The sequence below is a fragment of the Tursiops truncatus genome, chromosome 14, assembly GCF_011762595.2.
Source record: "Tursiops truncatus isolate mTurTru1 chromosome 14, mTurTru1.mat.Y, whole genome shotgun sequence".
Taxonomy (NCBI): domain Eukaryota; kingdom Metazoa; phylum Chordata; class Mammalia; order Artiodactyla; family Delphinidae; genus Tursiops; species Tursiops truncatus.
In genome coordinates, this window is record NC_047047.1 from 80617496 (window position 1) to 80635120 (window position 17625).

General features: G+C 45.2%; 1 protein-coding gene across 1 annotated transcript in view; it reads left to right on the plus strand.

Annotated features, from left to right (window-relative positions):
* Positions 1–16734, plus strand: part of E2F6 (E2F transcription factor 6) — a 47466-nt gene extending 30732 nt beyond the window's left edge. Inside the window, exon 10 of the transcript XR_012325815.1 lies at positions 9162–16734. The gene's annotated coding sequence lies outside the window, so the exon portion shown is untranslated. The remainder of the gene's footprint in view (positions 1–9161) is intronic.
* The last annotated feature ends 891 nt before the right edge of the window (positions 16735–17625 follow it).

Consider the following 17625-nt stretch of genomic DNA (forward strand, 5'->3'; position numbering starts at 1 on the left):
CATCATCAAAAAATCTACAAACAACAAATGCTGGAGAGGGTGTGGAGAAAAGGGAACCCTCCTACACTGTTGGTGGGGATGTAAATTGATATATGGATATCGTGGACACCATGGATATATGTATATGTATAACTGAGTCACTTTGCTGTACAGCAGAAACGAACACAACATTGTACATCAGCTATACTCCAATAAAAATTAATTTAGAAACGTATTCGGGGTGGAAAAAATCAGACTTAGAAGAAAGATGGAAATGTTGCATAGTTAAAAGCCTTTAAAAATTTGTTTCCACTTAAACATATGGCAACTTAGTCAATCATGTAATCTGGTGAACAAGAGACAAGATTGTAACACTGACTTGTTATTTGTAACAAGGCAATATATTGCTTAGGACTTGTCAGCTTTCGAAGTAGCTGAACATCACGTCCAGTAGTCTGCAAAATTCTTTCAGATCCTCTAAAGACAGCTTCAGTAGAAACGTCATCACAAGCCTACTCAGTTGTCTATAGACAGGCTCTCATTTCATTTTTCACTTTGAGAATATATTTACAATCCTTGCAAATAATCATTCTTCTCTGTCGCACTGCAGTATTTAATTTGGTGCAGAAGGAAAATTGGGTTGCTGGTAAAAGTTGAATCTTGTTTGGGCATTGAATTGTAGCAATTTCAGCTACATCTAGATCTGTTGTGCTTTTATGAATCATTTTACATTTCATGACTGTTCTAATTATGATCTAGGCATAATCATGACTGCTTTTATTGAGCCCTTGTCACGTGCCGGTCACTGGCGTAAGAGATATAAATAGTTGAATCTTCACATTATCTTGTCAGATAGGGATCATTACCCTCGTTTTAGAAATGAGGGAGCCGGGGCTTGAGAGGCTAAGGTGCCCAGGGCTACACTGGGCAGGGCTCCTCCCTGCCTAGGGCTACGCTGCTGGTTAACATGAGAACCAGGAGTTGATCCGAGACAGCAGGATTCACAGTCCCAGACTCCCTCTAGAGACAGAGGTGACCCCCTTGCTAGGCCATGCGTTCTGAGGCTCCAACATTCTTCTCGTTCATGCTGTCGCCGTGAGAAAATGTCTTAATTTTCGGACAGCTCTTTAGAAGTTGGGGCAAATGTTCACTATCATATTGTGACAACCATATTACTACCTGGTTCCATTTCTTCGACTGTTGATTAATTCTTTTTTCCCTTGATGAATACATACAGTATAATGATACCAGGTGAAAAGAGGCAATCTGACTAAAGCAGTAGGGCTGGTTTTTGAGTTTGGTGTCATAATTCACTAATAAGGCTATTTTAGCTGGGCAGTGAACCCCTGGAACTGTAGCTGAAAGTTTGTGTTAAAGTCTCATTACATATATATATAGGTATATATATATATATATATATAGGTATATATATATATAGGTATATATATACAGGTATATACATATATATAGGTATATATATATATACCTATATATATATATACCTATATATATGTATATACCTGTATATATATATATATATATATATGAGATCTGAAATCAATATATATCTGAATACATATAAATGCATATGTATTCTGAGGTAACTGCTTAGCTCTTGATTTCAGAAATCTGGAATATTTATTTTATATTCAATTAGGGAATTTGATTTGAGCTATTTTAAGCAGACTCACCTAAAATAATCTGTCACAAGAAATTTATAAAGTTATTAATACTTTGAAATATGACATTTTTACTTATTAGCACCTTACATTGTATTAACGTTCCAACATCTTATAAAAACATGCAATACAGGATTAAAAAAAGCAAGAGTTAAGGAAATTGGGGCAAAGGGCAAATAAAGGTAGAAAAAATAAATGAAACCAGGGGAGAGGTCAGTACACAGAATGCCTGCTGTAAAGTGTGTGTCATTTAGGGCATCTCATTTTAAAAATAAAACAGTACAGCTCGCTTTCCAAAAAATGTGGCTCCTTGATCAGGAATCTCCATCTTTCTTTTCTTTTTTTTCAGCAGTGGAACTTCCTGTCCTTTTTGATACGTTGTTCTTTCTACCCTGCCTTAGGAAATATTCCACTTGATTTTTGTCTTTTTTTCCTTTTGGTAATAGGCAACCTTCCACTGCAGTTGAGCCAATGAAAAAATCACTTGAGCTTCTTTAAACAAGTGGTCATGAGGAGCATTTGAGGATTCATTTGTCAAGTTAGTTGGAACCTCTTATGTGGGCAAAGCTCATGTTTCCAATTTGGGACTCAGAGCAAGCTATCAGCTGTGTAGCCGCTTGGCATCAGCCCTGAGACCGTGGTATCTTTAGCAGCTCACTGTGTAGGATGACGCCAACTGGATGAGTCGTCCCCGTGGAAAACAGCTCACTCGGCATATGTTTATGAAGCTGCAATTTGGCAGTAGTATCAAGACCTTTCTTCTAGAAATCGCTATGACCAGTACACACAGTGGAAAGATCTGAAAGAGAGGATTCAATTTTTATCTGGGTTCTGAGACTCTCCCTTTCCTGTGCAGATTATGGGGTATACACTACGTAAAACCATGGCTCGCAAAGTGAAAGCATTGATAGCATTCTTCACTCAACATTTTAAGTAGATGAGTTGAAAATGATAAAGTGAAATGTAAACACCTCTATACAGAACTGCAAAACATTTTAGATAAAATGTGAAGTGTGCATTATTTTCACTTTGTGCCATTATAAATATGAAAAGAAATCATCAAATACACAAGGCAGAATTTTGAGGGCACAAATGAATGAATTCTCCCACATGTCCTACCTCGTATTTGCAGCGCTACCCCTGAAATAGTTTATTATTGCCACAATAATGCTGTGTAACAACTTCCCTACCCACCCACCCCCAATCTCGGTGGCTTAAAATGTTAATAATTGAGCCTCAGGCTCACAGGTCTGTGTATTGGACAGTGTCGTGTAGGAACCCAGGCTGGAGGGATGGTGCTGGCCACCTGGTACAGGTAGAACCGTGTGATGCCTCTTAAAACCAAGGTTTCTGCCCATATCTATCGGCCGAAGCAGTTCATATGGCCAAACAAGCCCAACATCAGTGGGGCAGGAAAATACATTTGCCCCATAGAGACTGATGGAAAGGGAGTGACTATTTGTTGGACAACTGTATGAAGAACCACATAGTAATTTGAAAAAGCAGAGTTTAATATAAAGAATTATTAACTATAACAGGAGGTTGGAGTAACAGAGCACTGGCTAAAAAGAAGTAAAGAAAATGCTAAAGAATACGGGAATAGCGGATACAAGGAGCAGCCATTCCACCTAGGACTGAGACAAGAGTCCAAGGTACAGACCCCACCCACCCCCAGTGCTGAGATCCAGATCCTACTGGAGGGGTAGGGCCAGCCTTGGCCCAGAAGTCACTGTGGTGTTGTGGAACTCGCTGGAAATCTGCACTCTGGAATTTGTCAGAAATCACCCTCTTAGTTACGGGGGAAAGCTGTTCACAGGAGGTGTCTCACTAGAGGCTCTCTGCTACAGAACTGCCCAAGAGGGGCTGCCCGGGAAAGCTGCTGGCCACTAGGTGCTGCTGGCCACTGCGCCCTGTAGGAGCCACACTATGGGGAAGCTGCACATGCTGCAGGAGCCTGCCCGGCACGCACACCAGAACCGGAAAGCAAAACCTGTTTCCTCCTGCAACCTCTCTCTAGCGCCCTCTAATGACAAAGCTTAATATTATGCCAGCTGGTAAAATATATTTAAATATTTTATTTATTTATTTATGGCTGTGTTGGGTCTTCGTTTCTGCGCGAGGGCCCCCTCCAGTTGTGGCAAGCGGGGCCCACTCTTCATCGCGGTGCGCGGGCCTCTCACCGTCGTGGCCTCTCATGTTGCGGAGCGCAGGCTCCAGACGCGCAGGCTCAGTAATTGTGGCTCACGGGCCCAGCCGAGCGGCATGCGGGATCTTCCCAGACCAGGGTTCGAACCGGTGTCCCCTGCATCGGCAGGCAGACTCTCAACCACTGCGCCACCAGGGAAGCCGTACTTAAATATTTTTAAAGGGCCCAGAGGAGTTTTCACAGGGCAGGCAAAAAGGATGATTTTGAAGCTCACTCTCTGAACAAAACTGCTTGCTCTGTTGGACCCATGAGTCTCCAAGTGCCCTCCTCTGTTATCCCAGAACCACCCAAGGGGCTTGTTACAGTGCAGACTCCTGGGCTCTCAATGGAACTGACACACTGAATTAGGGTGGAGGAAGGGAGACAGGGATCTGTATTTGAAAATTCTACCCCAGCTATAGCTTTACTTACATAAAGTTTAAGATCCAGGAGCTCCTTGAGGAAGGACACATTTTTGATTCACTGTTGTTTCCTTGGCTCTTAGCTCAGTATCTGCCACTTATTAGGTGTTGCTTTAGACAGGTTGATTCCTGGGTTGGGTGGTTGAGGGAACCGATTCAAACTTGATCAACTGTGATTGGCCATAAGCCACACACCCAAACATGCTTTAATGATGTTTGCTTGATAAGTCTGTCCCTTCACTATTGTTGGTGAAACCCAAAGACAACATGTTCTCACTAGAATGGCAGGTAATTTGTTTCCAAAGGTGGCTGCAATAATATCTTCCATCCTATACGTTCTCCTACAATGTGACCTTGCCACCCCTCCATCAAGAGACAGGGTCTATGTCCCCTGCCCTTGAATCTAGGCAGGCTTGCGACTTGCTTGTAACCAACAAGATGTAAAAAAGTGATGATGCATGACTTCTGAGGCTAAATTAAAAAGGCAATGCAGCTTCTTCCTTGTTCTCTGGGAACGTCACTTTTGGAGCAGAGTTTCCATGTAAGACGTTTCCACGCCGTGAGGAAGCCCAAGTCACATGGAAAGGCCACACGTGGATTCTCCAACCAACAGCCCCATCTGAGGTTTCACCCAACAGCTAGATCGACCACCAGACATGTTAGTGTCCATCCCGTAGCTGCTGAGTCACCTTTCCAGACGTCATGAGGCTGCAAGCCATCCCACTACCTTGTTGAAATGCCTGATCGCAGAATCGGTGAGAGTAGTAAATGGTTATTTTAACCTTATTTGGGGGATAATTTGTTATGTAGCAACAGTAACTGCAACAAATTGTAGAGTTCTTCTGGATCAGAATCACCTGACTGTCTCATTCTACAACTCATCCACACTGAAATGCATGAACTTATATTTAAATCTTCCCTTTTGGGCTTCCCTAATGGCGCAGTGGTTGAGAGTCCGCCTGCCGATGCAGGGGACACGGGTTCGTGCCCCGGTCCAGGAGGATACCACATGCCGCGGAGCGGCTGGGCCCTGTGAGCCATGGCCGCTGAGCCTGTGCGTCCGGAGCCTGTGCTCCGCAACGGGAGAGGCCACGACAGTGAGAGGCCCGCGTACAGCAAAAAAAAAAAAAAAATCTTCCCTCTTACTGTTGCTGTGGTCTTCCCTCCCTTCTGCTGAATATCATTATGGGAGAGAAAGCCCAATACTTCTAAACTTGCTGCACTGCCTAATGGTTCTATTTGAAGTACTTAAGAAAAAACGATTTCAGAATTGTGTCACAGGTCTTGATACATTAGCAATGTAAGGAGAACTTAATAAAGCAACATGAAAACCTAAACCAAGGTCATTTAAAATTACATTCCAATCTAAAAAGGAAAGCACTAAATAATTGTGCCATAGCAGTATCAGGAATTTGGTCAAGTAATCTTTATCAAGCCTCTCAGTTTGGAAAGTCAAATGGAATAATGATAAGAGGAAAGAATTGGGGATCTGCAAAGACTGAGTTCAAAAATAAGTTCATCCCTCTATTGTCTTTGCAGTCTTGAACATGTTACTTAACCTCTCTGACCTTCAGTTTCTTCATCTCTAAAGCAAGATTAGATAATAACCTTCCTAGCCCACAGGACTGTTTTGCTGCTCAAGTGAGGGGGTAAGAGATGTGACAGCACTTTGTAAAGCTGTATGACACTAAGGACTCCTTCAGAAAAATGAGACAAAAATTAAACTGAAATTGAATCCGGGCAATTTAGGACAGTATGGGGGAAAAGTAAAGCAAAAACCCAAACCAGAAATCCTCTCGACATTTTCTTTCTTGAACTGCAGTGCTCCTCGCAGACACAGGTGTCCACTGGTATTGGTCTTGGTGATAAGGGGAGGGGACTCTGATGGCAGCACCACTTCACTGCCCTTCCCCACAGACCCTGTTTATACCGGATGTTTCACTGCTTTGCTTTGAGCAAGTTCACCCTCTGCTGCTGAAGTGTTTCCTTCCCCCACTTTCGCAACAAGCAGCGGCTGCGGTTGCTTAGCAAAGACGCATTTCCAATTCCAGTTCCTAAGATAAGCTGCCAGTCTTCTGTGGGTCTTAGACCTCTTTTGGGTTTTATGCCCCAACTGCAGCAGCCTAGCCCACGCTGCTCCTCCCTGAATTTAAAGCTAATGTTCTCTTTTATACTTGCCTATCGGAAAGGACCCTTAGAGACCGGCCAAGCCCACCATTTCACAAGTAAGAAAACCGAGACCCAGCAGAGGAGCAGGCTCCCAACCCAGTGTCACGACATCTTGCAGAACGGAGCTCCTCTTTCCAGAAATAGTTTCTCCCAGTTATTCCTGCGTTGAGCATGTGTTCCAGACTCGTGTATCCAGCTGCCACCCCGACATCTCCAGATGGATGACTAAGAAGTTTCTTGAACTTAACTCGTCCAAGCAGAACTCCTGATTCCACGCACTGCCTCCAGTGGGTGCCTCCCCCAGTCTACCAAGCTCAGCTAATTGCCCAGCTGCCCAGACCAAAACCCCAGGAGTATACTTAATACCTTTCTCTTGCTTCCCACACCCAGTTCACCAGCAAGTCCTAAGGCTCTACCCTCAGAACACATCCAGAATGTATCCATTTCTTCCCACTAGGCTGACTAACAGTGAGCCTCCAACACCTCATGAAGCTTCTACGGTGGCCACCTGACTAGATTCTCTGGCTGCACACGTGTTCTCCTTGAGCCTTTCCTCCACACAGGAGCCAGCGTGAAGTTTTCAAACCATAGATCACATTGCTCCACTACTCCAGGGGCTCCGATGGCTTCTCATCTCTCAATAAATCCCAACTTCTCACCATAGTCTATAAGGTCCTACATAATGAGTCCTGCCCACTCCCCTACTTCTTAGACCCCAGCTCCTATCACTGTCCCCTTAACCCTCTCTATTCTAGGCCTTCCCGCTGTTCCCGGCACACACCAAGCTCATTCCTGCCCCTGGGCATTTGTACTTGCTGTTTCCGCCCCTGAAAGGCTCTTCACCCACATCTTGACCCACTTTATCTGGGTTCTGAGTGAACCGAGCTTGACCACTCTCTAGAAAAGAGTAAACCCTGCCAGTCACTCCAGCCCTTTATCCTGTTTTATTTTCTTTATAGCACTATCTCCGCATGAAATTATACGTTTGTTCGTGTCCTTGTTTATTGTGTCTTCTACACTGGTACTTAAGCTCCATGAAGCCAGGACTAGTCAGTCTTGGTCCTCACTTTATCCAGGTGCCTAAAACAAGATCTGTCACATAGCGGTCACATGTAAGGATGCCTGTCACAATATTTATTGAATGAATGAATGGATCAGCAAACTAGCATTTAAAATTTGGGACAGTCCAAAACTTCTTGAGAAAAAACTTGTGGACTTAACACACCATGGGTACATGGGTCACTTCTTAGCCCAAGGTTCTCACAGAGGCAATTTTAGCCGTGATGAATCTACCAGAGGGTCATGGTGCTTACAAAGGAAAGAGATAAGAGAATATTTAAAAATGCCTTTTGTGCAGGGAACTCACTACCTGGGCCCTGGAATTCCTGTTTGAGTCCGTGTGCTCCTGTGGCATGTATATGTTCTTATAGGCTCAGACCCAGGTGCTTTCCCAGGATGTGCAGCTCCCAGCAGAAAGACGGGTCAATTCCACCCAGTTGAAGTGTTGCATCTGTGACACATGATTGATTCTCTCTCCTGAGTCCGTTTTCACAGCGCACCTCCAGGAATTCCCTGGCAGGAGAGACTCAGACCTGCAGGGGGAGCTAATGGTACTTCTCCATTCTGGAAAGACTTGGAAAACTGAGGTCCAGAAATTAAACGATGAAAGAGGTCATTGAATTTTATAAATATTCAGGACATTCTCTTACTCCTACCAGAGTCTGAGAAACGGAAAGATTCTTTAGTCTCAAAATATCAGGTGGTCCAACTGGGTTCATACAGCCCATCTAACTGTAGGACCACTTCCTCTTCATGCATAGATTTGGATGCCCCTTACCACCTTGTCCACAAACATGGCCAAGGGGATGCCTCCAAACGATGGTTAAGAATGCCCGACACGCTATTGAAATTCTGCCAGCTCTCTGCATACAGAAACCGTTATGGGTTTGTTGAGAAAAGCCCAGAACTTTGCTTCAGGCACCTGGAGAGCAAAACTGTGACCTTCCTGTCCGCGATCTAAACTTACTAAACAAAATTGAAATGATTTTATTAATAGTTTATTTATGGTGGTATCACTAGGTCAGAATTAAGTCTTAACTGTTGCTTCTGATTTCACAACAGCAACCTCACTTTCATCAAGCTAGTCCTTTCTGTGGATTATAAAGCCTCTGCTTGTTCTCAGACTACCATCTGTCAGGGCAAACCTTGAAAATGGAAGCCAGTCGTATCCTCTCTCTTCCCCCGCCCCCCAACAGGGACCTTTATAGGTGGAAAGAAAAGGGGGAGCCGTTAATCGTGGTCTGGAGTTCCGTGTTAGGTCTGGGAGGGGGTTTGTCTCTCCTCCACGTGCGGGGGCTACAGGAGATCTTTGCTCTGGAGGGATGGATTATGCCATCTTCCAAAGGCACGTCTTTGAGTCTTGCCTTCACCATTTCCTTTGCAATTTTGTGAATTCCCGGGCTTCTCACTCAAGGTCTTAAAACCAAAAACACAGTCCATAACAAATGAATTCTTAAAAATTGTTTATCCCTCACTTCCCTATCCATATGTCACTGTATCTGATATGGCCTCAGATCCCAGCAGGCTGGGGCTACAAACTAAGGACGTATGTAAACTGTAATGACTCTGTGTCCCCACCCGCCCAAACTACAGAAAATCGGAGCTCCTTCCCTGGACTCCCCTCTTCAAGCTCCATGTTTACCTAATATTTTCTTACATGATTCACAGTTCTGAGAGATGCATCCTACGGCTAACATCAAAAATTAAAAGACAACCCTCGGAGCGTCTCTGGGTCCAGGTCATGACGAGGGGTCTGACGGTCATCGCCTGTCCACGCGCAGGTTGCGTTCTTCCCGGAAGGTGTGTGCTCACCCCGTCTTCCCCACCGTTGAATTCTTTGCGCTGGTGCCATCGTGCATTGCTGAATCTTAAATGCGGATCTCAGTAACTCATCTAAATTTGTCTTCATAATCTTACACTGCACTGCAGCCTTGAGACAAAAATTATTTATATGCCAAAGACTGCCTCTCATATACCAATACGTTAAAATGCCATTGAAATCACCAAATCTCTCAGAATGTATCTTAGATTCTTCTAAGTTAAGCAAGATTAATGCAGTCGGTTCTTAACTAAAAAGTAATTTTTCCTTAGGCTCCGGAACAGCCATTCATGAAAAGCTCCTGGCTGATTTCCAAGAAAATCGGTTTATTTCCAGTAATAGGTAATTCAATTAAGGGGGGGAAAAAAACCCAGTAAAACTAGGAGTTTAACCAAATAGGAAATGCCCATCTAGAACCCCAATAGGCTGGTCAATTGTGAAGGTGCTCACGAGACCAAGGTTACAAGTTGACGTATGAAGATCACACGTCACCTGGGTGCTGTGTGCCTGCCGACAGCAGAAGGGAATTCACAGGAGTTTTCAGGGTCGGGATAAACTTAAATAAAAATTTTAGCTGTTCACTAAAAAAGAAAGTTATGTAATCAACTGTACGGATAAAAGGATGCTACTCTCCATTAATTTTTCTTAAATTGTGGACATCAGCAAATAGCGGTGCTTTTATCCCCACAAAGCTGTTATCAATCAACAGTACATTTTACAACCTCCAACATCTTAGAATGGGAGAAACACACTCCCAGGCCCCTCCCACTTGCGTTCGCTGGTCCACTGAATCAGTTCTCCTCCTCCCTGAGTTTCTTCTACTTTCCCTGACAGATGAGCAGGGAAACACAGGTGCGGGTGCTGAAGACCACAGTCAGCACCTCGCTCGTCACTGCCGCGGGGGGCTCCCTGCCTCTCCCTGCTGTCCCCACTGCCTGGTTTTGGGCCCTCATGCCCATAGCAACTTAACAAGCTCCAGCCTTAACTGTTTTAGTAATGGACCACTCCTTAAGAATTCATCTGGGGCTTCCCTGGTGGCGCAGTGGTTGAGAGTCCGCCTGCCGATGCAGGGGACACGGGTTCGTGCCCCGGTCCGGGAAGATCCCACATGCCGCGGAGTGGCTGGGCCCGTGAGCCATGGCCGCTGATCCTGCGCGTCCGGAGCCTGTGCTCCGCAACGCGAGAGACCACAACAGTGAGAGGCCTGCGAAACCAAAAAAAAAAAAAAAAAAAAGAATTCATTTGGATAAAGGCATCCACAGTTAAATTTTTAAGAAACCACTGGACAAATTTATCTCTCATGTGATTTGGGTTCGAATGTTTTCTGACTCACTAAGTATATTCTGCTTTTCATTTGAATTGAAATAGTCTTTTTTTTTTTTTTCTTTATTTCATATGACGGGACTGAATTGGAGAGAGGGTAAAAGGCTCAGCTAGGAATAGAATGGATCTAGCTCTTGTCCAGTGGTTTGAGCTCCATCTCAGGGCAGTTACCTCAGAGTCCCGGAGCAAAGCTCAGCTCAGACATAGGTATTTTTTTAAAAAGCTCTCTAAGTGATTCTAATGTGAATCCAGGCTGAGAACCAGTGATCCAGTGGAAAAAAACATTAGGCTCTGAATCTAGGGACTCGGAGACTGTCAGTCACTTGGGCAAGCCACTTACTTCTTTGGGCCCAATTTTCAAAGCTGCAGAATAAAGGTTATGGAATGGAGAATCATTCAGTCCTTTCAGATCTGACACTCATGCTAATGGCAAGTCTCTGTCGTTGTGCACATCGATATTTCAGTACAGTGCTGATTAGAATTGCACTTTGGACTAAAATCACCCAAGTCAATCACAACCAAAAAAAGAAACCTCTTATTGCCAAGTGTACCAAGTTTTCCCAGCCCGCATTCTTTTCCCGAGCTTTGCAGCTTTGATGCCATAGTCCCATCTCCTTGAATTCCTCCTCCCTAAATGCATCCATGACATTGCATTCACTAGAAGGCACAAGCAAATATTTAAGTAAGGAATCAAAGGAATTCCGACCAGAGGTGAGGAAGGGAAATGGAAAGGAGCAGAGGAGTTATCACAGAGGAGAATCTCTTCGCGGTAACTGGAGGTGAGAGGCAAGCAAGGGGGCAGAGTCCTAGCATCTCCCAGATGTTCAGCAGCATCCCTGGATGTATTGTCAGCAGATGGAACAGGCGTGTAGGGAGGAGAGACAGCTTTGGCTGTGAATGTCATATGCCTAGTATTTTGGGTTTTGGTGGTTGGTTTTGTTTGTTTGTTTCTGTTTTATGTCTGCACCACGCAGCTTGTGGGATCTTAGTTCCCTGCCCAGGGATTGAACCTGGGGCCACGGCAGTGGAAGTGCCGAGTGCTAATAGCTGGACTGCCAGGAAATTCCCAACACTTAGTATTTTGGATCTGTTGAGTCTGAGGCACCAAAGTTTAAATAACTGCATCTTGAAGGGTGGGTTCTTAAGGACTTGAGAGATTCTTCCAGACCTTTCACTCATGCTAAAGGCAAACTCTGTGATGCTGTTTGCAGATGTCTGATGACAATGGAAAATTAGGCGTGCACTCTGGGAGAGGCCTATCAGGTTGATGGAATCTCCTCTTGCTCTATTGACCTTCTTGTCAATCCCTTCATCCATGACACACTCACTCACTCATTCATTCATTCATTTATTCATCCCCCTCTCCTCTCAGTTTTCAAAACTCTGTATCTGGAACTGTTTTTTGGCCTTTATGTTTTACTTTGTATTTTGTCACCAATGGATGTTAGGTGAGTGAATGGAATGAGAAAGTATGAGGGAGGCTACTTGTGACAGGTGCCCCCAGCAGGAAGAGACGGGCAGTAAGGACACGACCAGACCACCTCCCCGCTTCAAAAAGAGATCATAAAAAACACAAAACAGACATAAAACTCAGTGAACTCCGTGCTCTTCCGATGAAAATAACAGTCTTTGGGGGTGGTTAGTACAGGGGCAATGATAATAGCTGGCTTTCTGCTGCGTCGTTGATAATAATGACACATGCACATTCTGTTTGTCACATGTGCTACTAAACGTGCTGTGTATATTATGCATGTACGTGATCTCTTTTAATCCTCACAACAGCCCCAGGAGGTAAGAATTCTTTTCTTTTCTTTTTTTTTTTTTTGGTGGTGCTACACACCTTGCAGGGTCTTAGTTCTCAGACCAGGGATTGAACCTAGGCCCTCGGCAGTGAAAGCATGGGGTCCTAACCACTGGACTGCCAGGGAATTCCCTATTTTCATTTTATGTTTGAGGAAACTGAGTCTGAGAGGGTAGTTCACTTCTATAAGATCGCATAACTGGGAATTCAAAGTTGGATCAATTTGACTCAAGGCCCAGACTCACCACTGAGCTGTGCTGCCGCTGGCAGCATTGCTGTGGACAGTCCAGGAGGGTAGGTGATGCTCCTACTACTGACCCTGATTCATCCTTTCACTTTCTAGCCTCAGGAGGTGCGAAGATGTGTACTACCACTTGGAAAAGGTCCTCCCCAAATGGTCAGAATTTCAGTGTTTTTCAGCTCTCCATTGGTTAATCTTCAGTTACCCGAAAGATTCACTTATATGTAGACCTTACCTCCCATCAGCGAAACAAATGAGGAATTACAGTAGTTTTCTTGAGGTCCAACCGCCAGAAATGCACACAGAATGCCAGGCATGAATGCACTGTAGTTTTGCACAAGAGAAGGATAACATATTCTGGTTTGTTTCCAAAACCCTGAGAAATCCTGTCCCAATTGTTTTAGGCTTCTGAGCCATGAAATCACTTTGGCCTATTGGATTCAGAAAATAACCTATGATGACTCAATCCAAAGTCTGTCTCCTGGGCCCCTGTCAAAATTGTGTCACTAATTTTTTCATATATATGAATTGGATGATGTCCCCTGAAAGGCTTCCCTTTTCACCTGCCCCCTCCACTGTCAGGCCGCTGCTCAGCCCAGCAACAAAATGTCCTGAAAGCGTCAGATTAACCTGTTGATTTACGCCTTTCCAACACTATTCCACTGAAGGCACTTGAAAGTATAAATTGTAAATTCAGAGGTGGAGCTCAGTGACCTTCTCTTTTTCTCTCTTGACTTGGCCATCAGCACAGAGACAAGAGTCAAGGTAATTCACTAGACTTTCATGCTGTCTTTTCTTTTCGTCCTTCTGAGGCAAGAAAGCAGTATGAGAGTGGTTCACAGCATCAGTGTGGAATTAGAAGAAGTGTGCTTACACCCCGGCACTGTGCCTTCCACTTAAGGAAGTCACTTTGCTTTTTTGAGCTGAATCTGTACAGGGGGATTGTAAGGTCTCCCTGCCATGGCCTTCCTTCTTTCCTGCTATCTTCCTTCCTTGAAAAGCCTTGCCCTGTCAGATGCCAAGGGGAGTAGCTACACTTGAAGAGGAGACTTTTAGTGCAGTGTTTCTTTTTTGGCCGTGATGTGTGGCTTGTGGGATTGTGGGTTCTTGGTTCTCTGACCAGGGATTGAAGCCGGGCCCCTGGCAGTGAAAGCACCGGGTCCTAACCACTGGACCACCAGGCAATTCCCTAGTGCAGTACTTCTTAGATTACAAGTTCTCAAGAAATTTTTAAGGTGGGCACAGGGGGCTCACAGGAGAGCTGAGGGCCCAGCAATGCCCACAAAGGCCCCAGTGCTGCCATCAGGAGGGGGCCTCATGGTTCAACTGGCATAAGTTGGCTTTGGGTTTTGGTCAGTGTAGTGGGTTGACTAGTGTCTCCCCTCAAACTTCATGCCATCTGGACCCTCAGAATGTGATCTTATTTGAAAATAGAGTCTTTGCATATATAATTATTTAGGTATCTCAAGATGAAATTATCCTGGATTTAGAGCGGGCCCTAAATCCAGTGACTGGTGTCCTTTGAGGGAGAGGAGAGGACACAGAGAGATGGAGGGCGGAAAGCCACACGAAGACAGAGGCAGAGGTTACAGTGATGCTGCCACAGCCGAGGGACGCCTGGGGCCCCCAAAGTTGGAAGAGGCAAGGAAGGGTCCTCCCGTAGAGCCTTCTGAGGGAGAGTGACCCTGCTGACACCTTGATTTAGGACTTCCAGCTTCCAGACTGTGTGAGAATTAAATTTTTATTGTTTTAAGCCACCCCAGTTTGTGGTAATTTGTTATGACAGCCCTAGGAAACTAATACAGTCAGTCCCTGCTTTTTCACTGGAACATTTTGGCTTCGTCTTCCATTTGCTGTAAAGTTTGACCCATGATGATTTGAACAGCAAATGCTAATGATTAAATGAACCCCTGGTACCTGGGAAGAGCTTTGAGGAAGCAGGGGACAACCTCCTGTGACACCCACACAAACACTGCCTACAAAATTAGGACCAAATTTCTTAGCGTGTCCTTCACTATTTGCATGATCTGACCCAGCGCAATCTTTCCAGGGTCGGTTTAGTAGGAACACGCCTCATCCCACATCAGCGTCATGCAGCTGTTCAACTACCAGAATCATCCTTGCCCTCTCCCATATCACTGATCCAAATCCCACTCATCCTCAAGTTTTAGGTTATCAGCCACCTCCTCCAGGAAGTACACCTTATTTCATCCTGTATTGGTAAGGATGGATTTTGGTTGCAAGTTCCAAAAAACCCAACTCAAACTGATGTCAGCAAGAAGAGGAATTTATTGTCTCATGTGACTGAAACATCAAAAATAAAAATGGTGTTAGGCAAGGAATATTATGGTGATTCAGGGACTCGTTTATTTCTGTCTCTTCATTCACCCTCTGCCTTCAACCTCATCTGAAGGCTGACTCACCTCATAGGTACTAAATAGCTTTCAGCAGCTCCTGGGGCTTTTTCCTTCACAACCAACAGAAAGAGTCTTCTTTGCAGCATTTCTAGCTGAAAGGTTGATCTTCACTCTGATTGGTCCGGCTTAGAGCACATGGTCACCCCTGAGCCAATCACTGCCCAGGAAAACAGAGTGCACTGATTGGACAAGGCCGTCATGTGTTCAACATCTGAGGCTGGGCGGGAGCATCTACTTCCCCGGAACCACGTGTCTTCCCAAAGGGAGCAGGAAGAAAGGGTGCTGGGAGACAATCCAGTGCCCATTAGGTTCACTCCCTCTTCTGTGTGCCTAATAAATTGGTCAGCAGTTGTGTTAAGGCACTGATCGTCCTTTTCGTGCATTTTATTCCATTATCTGTACCCCCAAGAAAAGTCCTTGGGACCAGAGATTGTGTGTTCCTCATACTTAGGTCTCAAGTTAGCCCGTTCAGATGATTGTTGCCCAATAAAGTTTTGTTGAAGTGAGTTACACGTTTCTAAAAAGTTGTTTTCATACTTTCAAATTCCCGAAGGATCCTGTTACGTTGTTTTCTGCACATTGATAAATGCTTTCCCAGTAAGTAAGGCTAATCGCAGCCGCATTAATAGCTCTCACGTGCTGTAACCTGATACATTTAGAATATTTTAGTCATTTAAAAACTATTAAGTCGGATGTCCACTGCGTGTTTTGTGTGTGAATGTGTGGACAGTTATAAATAGGCATGGAAAAACACTAGGGCTGTGAAATCAGCCGGCAGGCGCCCTGGATTTGGACCCCCAAATATAGTCTGCTGACAATTTGCCCCAGGCTTTTTTTTTTTTCCACACAGTTCATCATTTCGAACGTTCTGAGCAACCATCGTGAGTATTTGGTCCACAGTACATTTTCTCCGCTTTGTCTTTTGGCCAGATATGTGGCTTTTTCTTTCAAAAGGGGTAAGAATCTCAGGCACAGATGAATATATACCCTGGCACTTGGCTATAATACAACTCTTTATAGGCGATCTGTCTTATCTCCATGGGATCGGTTTAAATCTGGAAGCCTCTGGAAGACCTCCATCTCACACTTGTGCTCCCACAGCTTCTCCTGAGGCGAAGTCCCAGAGGGAGTGGGCCACAGACATTGTTTTCCGTTCAACAGAGCCAGACAGAAAAGGGGTGCTAATGAGGAGTCTCTTGACAGAGATGAGCTCTGGGGAGCCTCCCTTCTGAGCTGTCTGGCGACTGCCACAGAATGTCACCATGCGTGCTGCAGCCCCCTGCCTTTTCCCAGCGTTGTCACACTGTTGTGTCACCTGTATTTCTCTCCCTTGCTCTCCCCTTCTCCAAAGCTCACACAGCTTTCCAAGGCCAGCCTCACTGCTGGATTTGACATGTCTGACTATAGCTAATTCAGCCATTTCCCAACGTAAGGTTGGTCTATGTCCAAGAGGTGCACTGAATCGCAGCGTTTGAGATCAGAACAGACTTTCCCATGGGTGCCATGTAATTAATGAGGGTTTAGATTCCTAGGCGAGACCATAGAAACCCACGTAACCCCGCTGTGCTAGTGATATCGTGGGTGAGACTTTGGGGTCAGCTTTGGAAAGGAAACAGACCACTGAGTCACTGTTGTTTTTTCTATAGCTCCAGGGTTATTGACTTCTGATTTCAAACGACGTGGGACAGAGATCTCTGGAGCACACAGAGGCCACTGATTAACCTTGCTAATCCTAGTGTCCCTCCCTTGTCAGCCTGGTGGAGAGAATGTGCTGGAAAAAAGGGACAGTGGAAATACTTGATGGATTAAGAGGCTGGACCGGAGCGGCAAGGAGAAGCCCTCAGAGGCACGCTCCTGTTCTGAATGGGCAGAGAAAACTAACACCGTGCCCAGTAGGGCCACCGTCCTCACTCTCAGCTTGGGGGCAATCCCAGCCCACCTGGCCACACATACTCCACTAGCTATTTTCTTTCTGCCCGGAGCTTGGAGTACCCTGAGTCCATACCAGCTCTCACTGAGTCAGACTCCACCTACCCTCTGCTCCCACGGGAGGGCCTCTGGGGCTCATGTGGCTTCAGCCGGGGCCCTGGGCTCTGCTCTCTGCAAACACAGCCCAGAGGCCGCAAGGGCACGGCAGGGACTGCCCAGGAGAGGGAGCTCCAAGGGGCTGAAGCCCAGCCTTGGGCCCACTGTGGTCATCTGTCAAAACGTGGTGGCAGCAGCTCTGAGAATTGTGTATCTCGGTCAGAATTTCATCTTTCAGCAGCACAGGACTTTGCAACAAAGGACACCAGCTTTGCCAAAGAGTGAAGCCTCAGTCACTGCTCCCGTGCTGGAGAGGAGAGGGATCAGAGGAGATCTCTGGGCAGGAACAACTTTATTACTATTATTACTTTTAATAATTCTAATAATAGAGGTACTATTGTACTTTTTATTCCCCAGAATATTTTCACCTATATTGACTCATTTAATTCTTACGATGTCCTTCTGAAGTAGGAAAGGCTGGGGTATTATATTCTCATTTAACAGGT